Below are 17,217 nucleotides of genomic sequence, written 5' to 3' on the forward strand. Positions count from 1 at the left end.
CAAATCAAATACCCATTATCTTCAGAACCGATTACATAATCTTCAAAGTGATGCGTCCAGACTTCATAATCCTGGGTATACAGGATTGGAATCCTTGTTGTCGATCCAATACTATTGGAGATATTGATCGGATTTGATTGTGAATCATCCATAGACATTGTGATTATGTTTGATCGATAAACTGCTTAAGACCAGACTTGTAATTTATCGTTAGGGCAAGATCAATAATTAATGGCATACGCCAATGAGGAATGATGGCTCAATTAATATCAATCAATGCAGAAAACCCTAATAACTTCTTCAACAGAAGAGATGTGTATGAATTACACAAACTCCTTCTCTGATACCAGTTGATGAGAAAAAATCTCTAGATCGTTTAGATCTTTTACAGCTTAATAAATGAAGAACAAACAACAATATCAAACAAGACAATGTGTAACGACCAAAAATTTCAACACAATTTAAACTTTTCAAAAACAACCCACTTTAATAATGTTATTACAAAAAGGTTTTCAATACATTTATTATCAGAGTATTCCCAAAACCATGTCATAAACATAAACACGAGGAGCGGTACGATCACGCCTTCGCCTTGCCATGGTCTCTTGAAGAACCTGAAAAAAATATTTAAACCACAACTGTAAGCCCGAAAGCTTAGTGAGATACCCCCAAAATACCAATCACATATACACCCTTCTAGGCTACGACCTTCCGGTCCAAAACATATTGCCTTCCGGACCATAACATAAATAGCATACATATCATAACAGAACATAGAACAGCCATGCATATCGGATCTACTATGTGACTGGTCCGCCGTATCGGCCTTCAGTCCACCGTCCGTGTCTAGTCATGTCCTTCGAGTCTGCAGTGTGGTTGGTTTGCCCGCATCGGGCCTTTAACCCACCTGTTCCATTCTCTGAGTCTACAGTATGACTGGTCCGCCCGCATCGGGCCTTCAGTCGGCCTGGTCCACTCTCCGAGCCTCGGCACGTCTGGTCTGCCCTCGTGGGGCCTACAACCTATCCGGACCGCTCGCTGGGCCTTCGGAACAACTGGTCCGCCCTGGGTATCTTGGCCTACAGCATAAAGCAGGACCCGCCTCAACCCAACTCCAGTCCCAACAACCATGTGCACATAACATACAATCATATAATAGTTCATAGTCAGCAAACCGATCAAGCAGATCACATAACATATCATTACCCTAACCAGGATACCGACCTAACCGATCACTAGCATAGCATCACTCTATATATCGGGAAACCAACCTTAGCCAGGTCTCTAAAATATACCATCCTAGCTACCAGGATGCATACATATCAAAGCAATATCATAACAACAATATCCGAATCGCAATTCAATAAGGGGCCGGCCTTGGTGCCTTAGACCCTGTCGATATAGTGAGGATAACTCACCTCGCGAATGCCGATACTCTGAACTGAAGAAGCAGACTCTCGAATCACCAACTCACCGCAAATCCCGAACTAACCATCATAACAAAAATAAACATTAGGCCAATCATACATTCGCTTATCAGGCCAAGGCCAAAGTCCAAATCTCATACAAAGTCCAATATTGGTCCAATCTACCAAATTAGGCCCACTTCACCAAATGGGCCTAGAACCAATGTCCATAACAATAATTGGGCCCAAAATACTATATCCATAAATTCCCAGACTTGGCCCAATAACCAACTGCCCACCAACGGCCCAAACTCAAAAGCCCAAAATGAGAGTCCAACAGGAGGAGTACGCTGGGCGTACCCTCCTTGGTACGCTGGGCGTACTGCAATGTTCACAAAAGAAAACGGGGCATTGGCCCGCTATGCAGGGCGTAATCAAGGGTTACACGGGGTGTAACTGCGATACTCAATAAGTCCTTCTAACCTCTTAATGGTTTAAGCTCTTAAGCCCAAACTTCAGATCCCTAGGCCAAATATGATAAGAATCCATAAAGTCTCAAACTATATCACTTGGGACGTCCATAAGCTCTTAATCCAAGGTCTTAATCCATTAAGACCTATATATCTCACACATGGAACCACCACAACCCTTGGGACCTCATTTTTCTCACTCAAGACCTCTCCAAAAGTCTGAAAGGACAGGTAAACTTGACCAATTCGATACATGCAACAAGGTGAGGACTTTTGGGACAAGAATGGTGACAAAGCTTCAAAATACATAGAGCTACACAATATGAAGGTCAAGCAAGGAGCTTTATACCTCAAACAAGCTCCAAAGGATGGTATCTCTTCAGATCTACAAGCTCCAATCGTTCCTCTTCTTCCTTGACAACTTCTCTTTTCTCCTTCAAGCCTTCCTTTTGCCAAAATAAGCTTTCCAAGGTCAAACACACCCAATAATGGAGGGAATACGTGTTTTAGGGTTTTCTGACGTTAGGGATGAGCATAAGGAGGCTAAGGGGTGAACCATCATGTTCCTTATATAGTGGCTGACCCTAAAATTAGGGTTTTGAGTTTCTGAGAGTACGCTGGGCGTACCTCCCTGGTACGCTGGGCGTACTCACCCGGCCACCCGCAACTTCTCGCCCCTTTACGTTGGGCGTACGTCTAACTTACGTTGGGCGTACCCAGCCAGACTTCACAAATAATTACATGCATGCATGCCATGCATGCATGGGACCATTTCCCTCTTATTCCACAAAGAGCTATAACAATGATTAACTTCAAAACACTGCAACTCCTCTAATCTAAACCCGCTCCCAAATAACTTATCATTCATACGAGAGTGACAAGAAGCCTAATGCTTTTAACACATACACCAGCCCGAAACCTTCTCGGATGAAACTCATTTCTCGTAAAAGGACCAGAATTACCCTTCCTCTTAAATCTCAGGGACTCAATATTAAACACTTAAAGAACGGGGTGTTACACAATGAACACAAGATAGAATCAATATAATGCTGATGATTCAAATGTAGTTACGCCTCAGCAGAGCCCGATTAAGAACTTCCACTGTAGAGGCAAGCTAGGGTTTACAATACGATAAAGACAATAATCAAAGTGTTACTTACTAAGGATGCATGCATGCACCTAAAATACTAAAACCCTAGAAGAAAATTATACACAGTTGGACAGGCCAAAACCGGTTACAAAACTGGGCTAACAAGAAACAAGCCCAAGACGCAACATCCTGTTCCCAACAGTTATGTAGTGGAAACCAATTATTAATTGGGTGTTATTTTGGTGTTGACAGTTCAGGAATCTGTCATCCAACAGTTGGGGTTGAGTCTACGGAACTTCAGCAGCATGGGATTGTGTCTACGGGACTTCAGCAGTGCGAGGTGAGTTACCTTCCAGGAGCGGTGGGTCTACGGCCACAATGCCGGCCCACCAGTAGGAGTTATATGTTAGATGATTGTCTTTGTGATATCATCTAGGTTTGCTACTACCTGATATGTTATATGCTGCCATGATATGTTATATGTGATAATAGTATATTTTGGTTGTTAGGACCGAAGGGTAGGACAGACACCCCAGATATGTCTGACAGTATGTGATGATATGTTTATATACTGGCGTTATATGTTATATGTGATAGTGGTAGTAGGAGGGGAATAGTCCATAAGTTCGGTTGTTAGGACTGAAGGGTAGTTCGGACACCCCAGATATGTCTGATAGTATGTTTATGTTATGATATATGTGAGACATATCCAATTTCACGGCCAGAAAAGACCGATTTTGTTTATGCTTGTTTGAAAATCAGAGTAATATTTTACATAAAAGTGTTGTGGAATTTGTTCCCAAAATAAAAATATGATAAAGATTTATCAAAGCATTTCCGTAGAAATGTATTTCATTTAAAAGACTCGGGATGTCATGTTCGATACAGATCAAAAGCACAAACAATACATTATAAGCCTTACAACAGTTATTTACAACTACTGGCCTATAATCCAAAAATCCCTCATCATCATCCAAATTATGCTCTGGGTCCACTACCTGTAAAACAGAAAGTTGAGTGGGTCAGGCTTGGGAGCCTGGTGAGCATATAGGGTTTTCAACCCACAAATAATAATAAATTTATTAATTTCATTGATCAACAATAAATTTATTAATTTCATCAAACCAACAATAACCCTGATTACCCATTCCCGTTATCCTCACTTTATGTGCCTACACACCTATACAAGGGACCTAATCTAAGGATTTTATCATCAGGATGGACTTTACTGCTAAGGGGATTCCTCAGCCATATATGTCTGTAAAGCAACCATAAGGGGGATGGAGTACACTGGTGAACATCAAAGCCCACAAACACCTATAGGTTGCGAGTCTGCTAACGTTCCACTGGACTGTCTAGAAGAGTCCGTGGACGTCATCCATACTCCGCTAGATGACTTGAACAACAAGAACATCGAGGCCTCTCATCATTTTATCACACACCAACTATTTCATCTACCCATGTTATACCCAACATATTTGTAGATAATATATATATATATATATATATATATATATATATATATATATATATATATATAGTTTAAATCATTTTAAAACTTGTATAAACATCCATTCAACAACCATCTCAAATAAACAATCAATATATATACACATAGCACATATTTATATAAAATACTTCATATCTATGTTTAAGATGAAAGTGACTATATAATCACTTGATTTGATTATAATCGGGCAGCACTTCGTTTCATAAAATGATCGTTTCTAATAAAACTGGGAGTTCTATTGAGAAACCGGGCTCTACGAGTGTCGTAGCTTCAAAACCGAAAAGATAAAATTTTCCGGGTCTTCGGGCATTTCAGGACGTGTTTCGAGTGTTGGAAATGATACCGAGGCTTCAGGGGAAGTCAAAATAGTCAAAATATAAGTTTAGGGGTGAAAAATGACAATGTTCTCATTCTAGCCTGGAGATCTCGCAACCCTCCTATTTATAGGGTGTGAGGCCGAAGATTTGTGGCTAAGGAGGCTCCACGTAGCGGCTGCAAGGCTCGGATCCGGAGGGAAGACATGGCTCGTGCGAGCTTTGGACACGCGGCAGAAGATGCGAAGGCCACGAGGCTCGGACGTGGCCCATGCGAGCTTCGGACACCGGATGCGACACGTGTCGGATGCCTACCGGACCTTGCTTCGGACGGTTCTCCTGCTCGGACACGCGGCGATGACTCACCAATATCGGATACGTGGCGCGCCAGGAACGAGGGCGACGTGGCCGGCTCCAACCCATGTGAATTTCTCGGAAATTGCACCCAAACCTTCTAAAATCCATAAATTTCGCATACGAGCTCCGTTTTTTATGTTCTTTATATGCACGCGTAGGAAAAATTACGCTCTACAACTTTCGTTTAAACTTCGTTGGCTAATTTTGACTTTAATTTTTATATTATTATTTTTAACAGACAGGGACAGTAAAATCCGGTAAAAATTCATAACTTCTTCATCCGACGTCTGTTTTCGTCAGTCTTTTTACCGTTGTACTATTATTCACAAGACTTTCGATTCTCATTTAGGTTGTCTCGGCTAAAAATCACTCGATCTAAAATTCGAGTTTTTAGCTGTCTACTTCTAACCTAAAACTTAGAAAAATAATAACTTCCTCATATGAAGTCAGATTTGGGTGTTCTTTTTACACACGCTCTCGTTTTAACGAACACTACGACTTTCGTTTAGATTGCTAAGGCTAAAAAGCACTTTATCGTAAATTTACTTTTTACGCTTCCCGATGTCGTGCCGGTTCCGTCGTGAAACTTCGATGGGTCATAACTTCTTCATTATAACTCGGATTTCGACGTTCTTTATATCTCCAGAATCCTTGTTTCGGCCACTACAACTTTCTTAAAAGATATCGACTTTATATAATATTTATTTTCAACGCTTATTTTTATTATTAATTAATTAAATCATAATAATTAAGCAAATAAGCACATAATTCCTCTTTATTACTTCAAAATGAGTTACAAAGGTTGACCTAGACTATTACTCCATTATTAATGCTTTAGCCCAGAAACACGGGTGTTACAATTCTCTCCTCCTTAGGATGATTCCGTCCCCGGAATCACACATCAACAAACAAATGCGGGTAGCGACTCATCATGTCACTCTCCGTTTCCCAGGTGAGATTTGGCCCATTCGTATGTTTCCATTGCACAAGCACTAAATCGACCATCTTGCGTCGCAACTTATTAGTCTTACGGTCAACGATTGCCTCTGGTTCTTCGATTAGCCTCTTGATTTCATCCAGCCTTAACTCAGAAATTGGAATTATGTCGGGAACATCTCCCGTGAACTTCCTCAAATAACACACATGGAAAGTGTTATGAATACCATCTAGTTCTTCTGGTAGTTCTAGCTTGTAAGCTTGTTTCCCAATCCTCTGAAGAACTTTAAACGGTCCAATAAACCTTGGACTCAACTTTCCCCTTTTACCAAATCTTATAAGTCCCTTCCATGGCGAGACTTTAAGTAAAACGGAATCACCAACTTCGAATGTTATCGGTTTTTTCTTTTCTTGTCAGCATAGCTCTTTTGATGATCCTGAACTGCTAACATCATTTCCCTAATCACTTTCAACTTTTCAGTAGTCTGATGGACTATCTCAGGTCCCATAAACTGCTTTTCTCCAACTTCAAGCCAACATGATGGCGTTCGACACTTCTGTCCTTACAAAGCGTGATAAGGTGCCATCTTGATGCTCGAGTGGAAACTATTATTGTAGGAAAATTCTACCAAAGGTAAATGTTCATCCCAGTTACCTTGGAATTCCAGGATACATGCTCTCAGCATATCCTCCAGTGTTTGAATCGTTCGTTCGCTCTGAACATCGGTTTGCAGATGGTAAGCTGTACTCAGACACAATTTCGTACCCAATTCCTCTTGTAAACTTTTCCAAAACCTCGACGTGAAACGACTATCACGATCCGATACAATAGTTAAAGGCACACTGTGAAGTCTTACTATCTTGTTCATGTAAGCATTAGCAAGTTTATCCATAGACCATTTCTAATTGGCTGCTATGAAGTGTGCACTTTTCGTAAACCGATCAACGACCACCCAAATCATGTCGTGACCGTTCTTCGTTCTGGGCAGTTTAGTCACAAAATCCATAGTGATGTCTTCTCGTTTACCCATGGGTACATGTAAAGGTTCACACACTCGGCCACATACTTTGCAACATCGAGCTTCATCGTCGGCCACCAATAGTAGGGTTTCAGATCCTTATACATTTTCGTGCTACCGGGATGAATCGAGTACATGGTCTTGTGAGCTTCTTCCATCAGAAGATATCTTATTCCTCCTATCTTAGGTACCCAAATTCGATCTTGGAATACCTTCAGTCCTTGACTGTTTATACCGAACACTAATGTTTTGCCTAAACGTTCTCCCTTTCGGTCATTCTTCTCTGAAGCTTCTTCCTGAGCTTTCTTTATACTCTCCACAATTGTTGAGACAACTTCAATTCTCAACGCTCTTGGCCTTTTCTTTTCAAGGTTTACCTTCTGACTGAGATCATTAGCGACAATATCGGCTTTACCGGGGTGGTAAAGTATCTCACAGTCGTAGTCCTTAAGTAGTTCCAGCCAACATCGTTGCCTCATATTCAGTTCCTTCTGATTAAAGAGATATTGGAAACTCTTATGACTAGTGAAAATTTTGCACTTTGTGCCATAAAGATAATGCCTCCATATCTTTAGGGCGAATACTACCGCTGCCAACTCCAAATCATGAGTGGGGTAGTTCTTTTCGTGCTCTTTCAGTTGTCTTGATGCATATGCTATCACCTAATCCCGCTGGGTCAGAACACAACCTAACCCAACTCCATATGCATCACTATAAACTGCGAAGTCTTCAACTCCTTCTGGAAAATAAAGAATTGGTGCTTCACATAATTTCTTCTTTAACTTCTCAAAGGCTTCCTTATGCTTTTCACTCCAAGTATAAGTAGCTCCTTTGTGGGTCAAAGCTGTCAATGGAGCAATTATCGATGAAAAGCCTTGGATAAACCTTCTTTAATATCCAGCTAATCCCAAAAAGCTTCGGATCTCCGTGGGACTTTTCGGTTGTTCCCACTTCATTACAGCTTCAATTTTTGCTGGATCAACCATTATTCCATCTTGGTTGACCACATGACCTATGAATTGGACTTTCTGGATCCAAAAATCACATTTGGAGAACTTAGCATACATATTCTCCTTTTTCAATACTTCTAACACTTCTCGCAAGTGTTTACCATGCTCCTCCTGGCTTTTTGAGTAAATCAGAATGTCATCTATGAACACTATCACGGATTTATCGAGGAATGGTTTACAAACCCTATTCATCAAATCCATGAAGGCTGTTGGAGCATTGGTTAGTCCAAATGACATAACTAAAAACCCATAGTGTCCATATCTTATTCTGAAAGTCATCTTCTCAATATCCTGCTCTCTCACCTTTAGCTGATGATATCCTGACCATAGATCGATCTTCGAGAAATATCTCGAACCTTGCAACTGATCGAACAGGTCATCAATCCTTGGCAATGGGTACTTGTTCTTTATTTTTTCATTTTTTTAGTTCTCTGTAATCAATGCACATTCTCATACTCCCATCTTTCTTCTTTATGAATAACACCGGAGCTCCCCAGGGCGATGAACTAGATCTAATGAAACCTTTGTCCAATAATTCCTAAAGTTGAGTCATAAGCTCCTTCATCTTCGTTGGTGCTAATTGGTATGGTGCTTTTTCTATTGGTGTTGTTCCTAGTAACAAGTCTATTCTAAAATCCACTTGTCTATCAGGGGGTAATCCGGGAAGATCTTCGGGAAAGACTTCCGAAAAGTCACACACCACTGGTATCTTCTGCACCTCCTTCTTAGTATCAATCACAAATGCTAGATATGAAGTACATCCCTTGGCCAAATACTTTTTGGATTTCATTGTGGAGATGATTCCAGAACTCACTCTACGTTTGTCCCCATACACCATAAATGACTCTTTCCCTGGTGGGTTTAATTTTACTATCTTCTTCCTACACAATATTTCGGCATCATTGGCGCTAAGCCAATCCATTCCCAACACAATGTCGAAACCATTTAACTCAATAGGCAATAATTCCTTATGGAACTTATTCCCATTCAAGTCTATGAAGATGTTTTTCATGCGATAGCTAATAGGTATAAACTTGCCACTAGCAACCTCGACTATTAAAGCATTATCTAGTCTATCAACAAGTAAAGCTAGTTTTCTACCAAATTCATGCGAAATAAAGGAGTAGTTGGCTCCAGAATCAAACAAAATTTGGGCAGGCGATTCATTTACGAGAAAAGTACCTGAAGTGACATCCACTTCCTCCTTTGGAGCTTGAAGTGTCATTTGGAAGGCTCTAGCTTTTGGCTTTAGTGGGAGATTGGGCCTTGCTTCCTCTTTCTTCTTTGGGTAGTCCCTTGAGATATGCCCTTCCACACCACACCCATAGCAAACTTTCTTGATGAGGGTGAATTCATTGGCATAGTGTCCAGGCTTTCCACATTTAAAGCATGTGATCTCCTCGCCACATTTCCCAACATGCTTCTTCTTACACTTGTCGCACCATTTTGCTTCTCCTCCTCCTTCTCTCAAACCAGACTTCAAGAATTTACTTTTCTTGTTGGACCTCGAAGGTCCCTCAAACTTCCTTTTCTCACCAACATTTGTCCTCTCCAGACCCTTCTCCCCGATATGGGTCTCAACATTCTTAGCAGCCCAGATGACGGCTTTCAATGTGGTTGCTTGCTTAACCATTGGACCAAAATCCGCAGGTAAACCATGTGCAAACTTATTGACCTTAGAGAGTTCAGTTGGAACTAAGTATGGAATAAGCTTCATCTTTTCAGTGAAACTAGCAGCGTATTCTGTAACGCTCATTTTTTCCTTTCTTCAAAGTCTTCCCAAGTCATCTTGCTAGCTTCTCCCTTGGGCATCGAATCAACTAGTAACTTCCACCGGCTCAATACACCAGATTTTAACAGAGGAATTGCAAGTGCGGTCTTTTGTTTGTTGCTGCACTCATAACTCTCAAACACTGTCTCCATTTCGAAGACCCAATTTATAACTTCCACCGGTGTCGAACTTCCGGATAGACACGATGATTTGGATGCCATGAAATCTTTGTATTTGCATCCACTTCCATCAACTCCTCCATCCTGGTTGTTTCGTCTAACTATCGGTGGGTTGGCTTGACCAACAGTCCCACTGTAGTTCTCTCCTTCTGATTGCCCTTCATTCAATTCGGGCTGTTCAACAGGTATCGTAGTTTCTTCCCTATTCTGTTGTAGTAATCGCCTTGTCTCCTCCATTTGGTGATCCAACATCATCTGTATCATCGCTTGTACTCCAACCATCGTCATTGGCTCAGGTGCAGCTTCCGCAACAGGTACTTGCTCAAGTACTGGGGGTTGATTCCTATTCCCATTTGCATTGCCAGCTCCACTGTGGGTTCTTGCCATCTTGATCTATACACCGAATAGGGTGAATTTAGATCTTTATTCACTATAGACTCCGAAACGTTTACATGCTAGTTCTAATATCGTAGTCGTACGTTTAGAATCCTAAACACATAAGGTTTCCAGATCCGGTCGGCAGCAGACCATAGATCCGAACAAATAACAACATATTAGGCACAAAGCATTTAGCACATAAAAGAATTTTAGGCATAAACTACTGTTCATACCTCACAATCAGCGCTTAGTATTCTAATTTTAAGTCTACAAATCCTACAAATTCCTAGTTCGCTTAAACTAATGCTCTGATACCAACTGAAACATCCCCAATTTCACGGCCAGAAAAGATCGATTTTGTTTATGCTTGTTTGAAAGTAAGAGTAATATTTTACATAAAAGTGTTGCGGAATTTGTTCCCAAAATAAAAATATGATAAAGATTTATCAAAGCATTTCCGTAGAAATGTATTTCATCTAAAAGACTCGGGATGTCATGTTCGATACAGATCAAAAGCATAAACAGTACATTATAATCCTTACAACAGTTATTTACAACTACTAACCTATAATCCAAAAATCCTTCATCATCATCCAAATTATGCTCTAGGTCCACTACCTGTAACACAGATAGCTGAGTGGGTCAGGCTTGGGAGTCTGGTGAGCATATAGGGTTTTCAACCCACAAATAATAATAAATTTATTAATTTCATCGATCAACAATAAATTTATCAATTTCATCAAACCAACAATAACCCTGATTACCCATTCCCGTTATCCTCACTTTACGTCCCTACACACCTATACAAGGGACCTAATCTAAGGATTTTATCATCGGGATGGACTTTACTGCTAAGGGGATTCCTTAGCCATATATGTTCATTAGGCAACCATGAGGGGGATGGAGTACACCGGTGACCATCAAGCCCACAAACACCTACAGGTTGCGAGCCTGCTAGCGTTCCACTGGACTGTCTAAAAGAGTACGTGGTCGTCATCCATACTCCGCTAGATGACTTGAACAACAACAACATCGAGGCATGTCTTCATTTTATCACACACCAACTATTTCATCTACCTATGTTATACCCAACATATTTGTAGATAAATATACATACATATATATATATATATATATATATATATATATATATATATATATATATATATACAGTTTAAATCATTTTAAAACTTGTATAAACATTCATTTGAAAACCATCTCAAATAAACAATCAATATATATATATACACATAGCACGTATTTATATAAAATACTTCATATCTATGTGTAAGATGAAAGTGACTATATACTCACTTGATTTGATAAAAATCGAGCAGCACTTCGTTTCTTAAAATGATCGTTTCTGATAATACCGGGAGTTTTATTGAGAAACCGGGCTCTGCGAGGGTCGAAGCTTCAAAACTGAAAAATTAAATTTTCCGGGTCTTCGGGCACTTCGGGACGTGTTTCGAGTGTTGGAAATGATACCGGGGCTTTGGGGGAAGTCAAAATAGTCAAAATATAAGTTTAGGGGTGAAAAATGACAATTTTCTCATTCTAGCTGGGAGATCTCGCAACCCTCCTATTTATAGGGTGCGAGGCCGAAGAATGGTGGCTAAGGAGGCTCCACGTAGTGGCTGCGAGGCTCGGATCCGGAGGGAAGACGTGGCTCGTGCGAGCTTTGGACAGGCGGCAGAAGATGCGAAGGCCACGAGGCTCGGACGTGGCCCGTGCGAGCTTCGGACACCAGATGCGACACGCGTCGGACGCCTACTGGACCTCGCTTCGGACAGCTTTCCTGCTCGGACACGCGGCAATGACTCACCAAGATCGGATACGTGGCGCGCCAGGAACGAGGGTGACGTGGCCGGCACCAATCCATGGGAATTTCTCGGAAATTGCACCCAAACCTTCTAAAATCCATAACTTTCGCATACGAGCTCCGTTTTTGATGTTCTTTATATGCACGCGTAGGTAAAATTACGCTCTACAACTTTAGTTTTGACTTCATTGGCTAATTTTAAATTTAATTTTTATATTATTATTTTTAACAGACCGCGACAGGAAAATCCGTTAAAAATTCATAACTTCTTCATCTGACGTCCATTTTCGTCAGTATTTTTACCGTTGTACTACTATTGACGAGACCTTCGATTCTTGTTTAGGTTGTGTCGGCTAAAAATCACCCGATCTAAAATTCGAGTTTTTAGTTGTCTACTACTAAGCTGAAACTTAGAAAAATCATAACTCCCTCATATGAAAATCAGATTTGGGCGTTCTTTTTACACACGCTCTCGGTTTAACGAACACTATGAATTTCATTTATATTGATAAGGATAAAAAGCACTTTATCATAAATTTACTTTTTACTCTTCCCGGTGTCATGCCGGTTCTGTCGTGAAACTTCGACGGGTCATAACTTCTTCGTTATAACTCGGATTTCGGCATTCTTTATATCTCCGGAATCCTTGTTTCGGCCACTACAACTTTCTTAAAAGATATCGGCTTTATCTAATATTTATTTTCAACGCTTATTTTTATTATTAATTAATTAAATCATAATAATTAAGCAAATAAGCACATAATTCACATAATTCCTCTTTATTACTTCAAAATGAGTTACAAAGGTTGACCTAGACAATTACACCATTATTAATGCTTTAGCCCAGAAACATGGGTGTTACAAAATGTGATAGTAGTAGTAGGGGTGGAATAGTCCACGAGGATCGGTTGTTAGGACCGACGGTAGGTCTGCACCCCAGAACGGCTTGACACGGGTAGGTCAGCACCCTAGAACGGCTTGACACAGGTAGGTCGGCACCCCAGAACGGCCGTACCGGGTAGGTCGGGCACCTCAGAATTGCCCGACAGTATATATGCTATGTGATTGTATGGTATGTGGTATGATGGGGGAACTCACTAAGCTTTGTGCTTACGGTTTTTAGTTTTGGTTTCAGGTTCTCGTTTTTAAAGGAAAGGAGCCGGCTCGATCGCAGCACATCACACTATTGTTTTCCGCACATGAGATCTTTGGGATTACACTCTGATATTGTTTTATGATAACATGTTTTGATTACTTCTACTTTGGTTTTTTCATGACATGATATTATGGATGATTTATTATACTGTTGGTTTATAATAACGTAATTAAAAAAAAAAAATTGGCCTGTAATTTTGGGATGTTACACATCAGCAACAAAACTCTTGATCACAACATTCTCAGACTTGAGTGCTTCAATATGTGAGTTTTCATGCGATAATTTCACCGAGAGAACCTTTGATTTCTCAGTTTTAACAATGACTTGATCCATGATTTTATTCGTTGTGGCTAAATCTTCCTGAAGTTTTTCAATTTTGGAGGAGATAGATGTTTGAAACTCCGAATTATCAGCGTGGAGTTCAGTACGAATCTTCTTAAGAGGTTCTTTCTCTGTTTGGAGTGAAGAACCAAGGCTGCTGATAACCTTATTTGTTGCGGCGGTGTTGGATTCACAAGAATTTTTGGAAATCACCCCTGAAATTTTGAACATCCGAGAGTAGTTTTTTAACTTTTTCGGTCGTATCCTTGCAAGTTTTCTCTGAATCCTCGACAACTTTGTTTGTTTTTGCTAGGTTCGTAGCATGCTCTTTTGTCAATGTTTCAACTAAAGCTTGTTAGACTCAAGAGAATAATCTGAGCTGGAGGAAGACTTGGATGATTCGAGCAAGGAATCCAGCTTGTCTTAAAGTATCTTGAACTAACGTATGGTCATGAGGGCATCATCCTCGTCCCCATTAGATTGTTGAACAGTGAATGAACTGTAGTGTAAGTCTTCAAAAGCATCCTGATCATCACCGAACAATTATCAGGATCATCATGTCGAAGGGGTGAGATTGGAATAAAATGAGCACCAAAAGAGACACCAGAAGCACCTACCCCCATATCAGATACGTTGAAAGTTACTGGCAGTAAACTAGTGGTTGTGGTTGTTGTCGCATTGAACTCTATGAATAGAGGAGTGGATTGTGCAATAGACACCTATGGTTGCGAAACCCCCACAGAAACATTCGGAAAGGGAGCTATCGTGATAGGTGTAGTAGTAGCAGTAGGAGAAGGTGGAGTAAAATCCTGAAAAAAGTCATCTGTTATGGGAATAGAAGTTGGCACGGAAAAAGTTACCTCAATATTAGTTGTTGATGGCTCCGATACCATTGGTTGTGAAGACGTAGCTGTGTCTTTAGTCACACGGTGGACTTGATCTGGTATACGAACGTCGGAGATGGCGTGTGACTCCGAGTTCTCCTCATTATCTGGTGTATGAGACTTCGGCTTGCGATCGATTCTCTTGACTTTCTTCATTGGAGTGTGAGCAGGCTCGGAAGGTCCAGCCTTCGCTTTCTGTTTATCGCATTTCTTTGGCTTGTTAACCTCCTCTAAGGCCTTTCACATCTTAGCAGTTAGTCGATGAGGACTTGATGCTGGTTGTCTGCGATATTCTTTGATAACTTCACTGTCTGCTGGAACATTGCGAAGCATGCTCTCTGCAATAGATCCGATGAAGGTGAACCTTGAACTGTCAGACACAATGACATTGGAAGTATGGAAAATTGGAATTGTTGCAATCACCGAACCCTCTATCACCAGAATGTTGTGACGATCAATTTTCTTCTGAACGATGATAGCCCAAAAACAAGCACAAGATATATGCAAGTGCCTTGTTACAGAAATAGTACTCTGAACAAGTTGAGCCCAAAGGACCAAACCGTAATCTAGATTGATCCCAGAGTAAACACCATAGAGAATAGTAAGAAAAAGCTTACTTGCGCTATCGGAACCCGTTACCCTCTTTGAGAAGCTTTGGAAAATTAGGGTAAACAACCCATTCCACGTGGGAGGAAGGTTGGGCTTCTTGAACTTGGAGAGAATCTCAAGATAGTTGTTGTTTCCCATCTAGTAGAACACCTACATAATAGCAGAAGAGGAGATTGATTGAGGATCGATCAAATCCCTAGTATAGGGAAACCCCATTAATCGACTGAATCTGGACTTGGTGATGGATGTTTGTTGATTACCAAGCTCGAATATAATAACAACACCACTTTCTTTATAACGAGCAATAGAGTAAGCTTTGGACAGAGGAGGCAAAGGAACATTATCTGTCTTTGATAGTCCAGTAGCCAAAGGAGAGTATCTGAGGGATTCGATCAATGGTTGGAAAAAAGCATCATATTTAAATGGATCAAAGTCCAAGATGAGATTCTGGTTAACCTTGATGCCCGGTAGCCCTGATGAAGCAGTCTGATCAGCGGTAGATGGAGTTTCTGATGAACCATCCATGGAAATCGATGGAGAAGACGATGAACTGTAGAGAGAGAAAGGTTTGCTAGCACCGAAAGTAGAAATTCTTTGAAAGCGGTGAATAAGAATAACACTTTGAATTTCCTTATATACGTAATTAGTGGTGAGAGAAAACTGACGGTTAGCGCTCCATATCCCTGAAAAAACGTCTGAAAAAGCGTGACATGTTAGTATGTGTCAGGCGATATGATGTCAGCTAAGTTTGAAATCCTCACGTGCCGAAATCATAATCTTATCCCTTAAGTTTTGCCGATTTAGATATGCCCATTCGTTATAGTTCGCCATTTCCTGTTCTCCGAATCTGAAAGTAATCATTAGAACTACAAACCATACTTTTTGAAAATCAAAAGGATCTTCGTGCAAGAGTGTGCCAAAGATAAAGAAATAAAGCAAAGAATCTAAGGGATTCTAGTGATTTCTTTATGAATTTGTAGAATAAACTCATTTTATTCTATAAACTCAATTAATAAATTCATATTTTGACAAACCAAAACTTGGTGATGATGCATATGTTTTAAATCTCATTTGGAATGCATAAAACATAATATCAACATGTTGTGTTATGTTTAAAATGCAAATATCATATATTAAGTTTTGACGTAAAAAATAATCACTAGTTTTATTATTTTCCGTTATAACGTTATAAACCTATTTTAGTCTTTTTAATAAAAACTCCTTATTTATTATAAAGAAATGTAGTTTATATAATATTTAAAAACTTTTTAAAACATTTTAAATATTTTAAATTTGGGTATTTATAATTTTTACAATAAAACTATTTTCAACAAAAAATCGATTTTCAACCGGTAACCGGTAAAAAGGTTTTTATAAATATTCATTTATAAACATCTTATGTTATCTTTTAAATGTTTTTCACTCAAACTCCAAGTGATATTATTTTATGATAACATGTTATTTAGATTGTAAAAACCATTTTTATATATCAAACATAACATATAATAACATAAAATAAACATCACATGAATGTATTAAAATGTGTATAAACCAAGCCATGTCTAAAAAAAATTATTGTGAGTCATCACAAGAATTATTATGTCTTTCCAAAGGGACTTAAGGGACACTTTAAAAGTTCTTCTAGATCCCACTTTCCAAAAAAACCTCTTGCTTGCAAAAGAACTTCAGATCTTCATATTGTAAAGGTTGTAGCACTTAAACCATTAAGATTATAATTAAGCCCAAAACCTAGAGTAGAAACTCATGGTTGGGAGTATGGTTTCAAGTGGTTAAGTGATCTTCAAGTTGGTCATTTATTCTTGTTACATTTAAAAAGAAATACAACTACTCTAACTAATTTAGTACAACAAATCAACAAATGAAAAATACCTATTTGTCTATTACATCTTATGAATAAATAAATATCTACCAAACACAACACAAAGGTCTAGGTGGCTTGTTTATATACAACAACATATCAAATA

The sequence above is a fragment of the Lactuca serriola genome, chromosome 5 (genome assembly GCF_051521515.1).
Source record: "Lactuca serriola cultivar US96UC23 chromosome 5, Lser_US96UC23_V15, whole genome shotgun sequence".
NCBI classification, from domain to species: Eukaryota; Viridiplantae; Streptophyta; class Magnoliopsida; order Asterales; family Asteraceae; genus Lactuca; species Lactuca serriola.